The following is a 3,546-nucleotide window of genomic DNA, read 5'->3' as shown; positions in this document are numbered from 1 at the left end:
CTCCCCCCATGACTCCAGAATCTACTACGGAGAGTCCCCAAATCCTCCAGAGCTCACAGCTGTGTGGTGGGCTAGGGAGGACAGGAGAGGAAGAGGAAGTGTGGCACACAAAGAAGTCTATTGAATGAGCGGAGCTGCAATATTAGATACAGCCTACTATTCATCTTCATCATCATCATCCCCTTCAAAACACTGTAATAATCAGGCCATTATGGGATTAAATTTAGACTGTCTTATGGTTATAGCCTGCTGGAGCTAGACACCATTTTAAAAAAAAAATTCAATTTCTGCTCAGTACTATCTCAGTAATAAACATCCATTTTCTCATTCTTCAATACAGTGAGTATGAATTCTTTTTACATATTAAAAGGAGCTCCTATGTAAACAAACAACATCTCATCAAAATTGAAAATATTGAAAATTTTGAAAAATATATGAACAATCCTGACTAGTCAAAATATGGCTGCCGAGGAGGCCTAACTTGTCAGAAAGGGCAAATAACTTCCCAAGAAACTGAGAACAAGACACAGGCTATGTTGGAAGATTCAGAACAGCAAAAAACAAAAACCTTCACACACTGCATAAAGTATGGCATTTGGTTCCACAAGAGGCAGTGAGGATTAGAAAAATTAATGGAGAAGAAGGCTATCAATGGCTAGTAGCCATGATGGTTATGCTCAGGAGGGGAGAGTGCTCTTGTGCTCAGGTCCTGCTTTGTGGCCTTTCCATATGCATCTGGTTGGCCACTGTGAGAACAGGATGCTGGACCTGGTGGGTCACTGGCCTGTTCCGGTAGGCTCTTCTTAAGTTCTTCTTATGTCCTTATGCTAGGTTTAAGCCCCAAAATCAAATTGTGTACCTTTGCTAAGCTCTGCTTGGCTTCACTGGCCTCCACTGGCAGTAACCAGCAGAAACAGTCAAAACTGGGCAACATAGAATCCTCTGAATCCTATGCATGATGGCAGTGGGCCTGATCTGGGCCTCTTGGCTGTGTTAGCTTGGGACCTCATGCAGCAAAGGGACATTTTTTCCTACCCCTTCTCTCCTGGATGATGCTAGTGCCAGTGTTGTAGATGAGGGGCTCACTGTGCCACTCCATCAAGTCCTGTTGTTGCCAGCCAAGGGGTAGGCTTGTATCCCATGTTGATAAGGTTCTCCTCCTCCTGCTTTGTGTGCACTGCTGCTGAAACGGATTCATTTTATATCATGATTTAGAAATGTAGCTCAATAGCTGAGTCTCTTCACCTCATGACATGTCCTAAGATCTTGCATCTTCTAGTGGAAGGACTGGAGCTCACTGGTAGAGCCAAAGGTGTATTCAGAAATAATACTGGGGAGGGGGCAAGATCTATTAGCTGTAAGTACAGGTTGTTGACTTGACTATTTTGTCTTTATATAACTGAATTCCACACGCTATTACATGGAGCTGAAGAGAAGCAATGAGGATGGCTGTTGGTGATTTACTTTACTGTATGGGATTATATGTTTCTGAACTAACTTCTAACAAATTGCTTTATTTGTCCATTTGACAATAACAGAGCAAGGCACTAGAAAGACATGCAGCTTCAATTTGTCCATCCACTATCAACCATAGTGTAGGACTCTAAACCAAATTTAAAAACCCCTAAGGCTGAATTTCACACCTTTTATACAGAAACTGTCTTGGCTGTGCGTAATGCCAGACATAAGGTCTGAAACCAGTCAGACTTTTTTTGTTCATGTTTGTCTGTCCTTAACATAAAAGAAAACATAATACCAAGTGGATCATTCTTTAAACAAAAGCAGGGCTCTTCAAAGGTCTTGGCTAAAATGGTCAATAACTTCCTTTATACATTTCTTCTTGGGATACGCCTTCAACTTTTTTCTATGGACACTCAACAAAGGCAAGCCAAACAATCAATTTCCACTTATTGTTGAAAGTAGCCAGGTCTTCACCCTGCCCAATGTGTAGAATGATCATTCAATTATGCATGTTGTAACTGGGAGGGAGCCTACAGCCATACTACCTTGAACACACCAGATCTCATCTGATCTTGGAAGCTTAAGCAAGGTCAGACCTGGTTAGTATTTGGATGGGAGACCACCTGGGAATATCGGGTGCCATAGGCGTAGAGGAAGGCAATGGTAAACCACCTCTGAATACCTCTTATCATGAAAACCCTATGTTGTTGTTATGTGCCTCCAAGTCGACTACAACTTATGGTGACCCTATGAATATATAAAAAAAAAGATTCATAAGGTTGCCATAAGTCGTAATTGACTTGGAGGCATAAAACAACAAACTGGGAGGGAAAGTGCTGTAAGGATGGCCATCTTGAACAGTCTGGTGTGGTCCAATAGGAAGGCTCATGTTGCATATGTCACACAATAATGGATATGTCTTTGGTATGTCTTTTTGCACACCACTAATACTGAGTAGCAGATTCAACCCCAAAGTTTTCAAATTTGAAAAGTTCTTGAAGGGAATTGACATGGGCTGGAAAGACCTTTTTTATTTTCAGTGTGATGCATCTGAGATGGGTTTAGTTTCAGCAAACTATAAGCAGGCTGGTTTTCATCACTGAGGTGATGGAGCAGGCTTCAGTGAGGTAATAATGAATCCAAGTAGGGAATGTAGATAGACGGCTCTGTGGGTTGATTGGGATAATTGGCAACGTTTGTCTGTTGTCTGTTGTATTATTTATAAATAATTGAACAACACAGGGAAGCTAGTGAGGAGACCTTTAGCATAATAACGAAGTGCAAGAAACTGGTAGATGAAGCACCTAGACAAACCGTTCAACAGAAAAACTTTGCCAGTTATCCCAATCAATCCAGCCCTTAACCCCTTGTACTACTGGGGGAAATAAAATGCAATAATGGCATCCAGGTCCTTTCAAAACCACAGAGTATGCTAATCATGGAGAACATTTAGAAAGCCATGGGTGGCAAAATGTTCTTGGACCCGTACAATCATGCCCGAAGTCATAACTTTCTGTAGAGGCCCGGCATTGTGTAAGCAGTTCAGATTCTAACACATTTGATAGAGGATTTGCTTTTGATATGTAGTTCCCTATATCCAGCTTTTCCTGTCATTCAAGTTGTACAGCACTGGTTGCTGCTTCAGTATTTTCATTTGTTCTCATGCCCTGCTCCCTGCTTGTACCTGGATACTTTCTGATTCTTTTGAGGCAGGCACATTGAATGCTACTTGCAGTAATATCTTCAGCATACGGGCTCACTGGCTTTTTTGTGGTTGTGGATGTCCATAGCTAGACAAACAGAAACAGCTCGGCTTCTTTGCTTTCTCTTTTTAGCAACCTTATATGAAAAATCCTTGAGCCTTTCTTTCAACCCTCAGCTAATTAAAGCAGTAGCAATAAGTTTCTCTTTCCCAAGGAAAGGATTTTCACTGCTCATTCCCCGAGAACTTTGTCAGCACTTTTGGGTTTCTCTTCTGCTGGGTTACTCTTGGCTACTTGCCACCACCACCTCCCCCCCCCCATAAAGCAGGGCCAGGTCCAGCAGCACCCCGAAGCTCCTCACCTGATTGCAAAAAGGCACCAC

The 3,546-nt window shown here is 42.2% G+C and overlaps 1 pseudogene; it reads left to right on the top strand.

Moving 5' to 3' along the window:
• The first annotated feature begins 1,989 nt into the window (after positions 1–1,989).
• On the top strand, positions 1,990–2,109 carry LOC133375806 (5S ribosomal RNA; annotated as a pseudogene).
• Positions 2,110–3,546: the final 1,437 nt, after the last annotated feature.

This window comes from Rhineura floridana, chromosome 1 (genome assembly GCF_030035675.1).
Source record: "Rhineura floridana isolate rRhiFlo1 chromosome 1, rRhiFlo1.hap2, whole genome shotgun sequence".
NCBI classification, from domain to species: domain Eukaryota; kingdom Metazoa; phylum Chordata; class Lepidosauria; order Squamata; family Rhineuridae; genus Rhineura; species Rhineura floridana.
The sequence above is the reverse complement of the archived record's forward strand: the minus strand, read 5'-3'. Positions and strand labels throughout refer to the sequence as shown.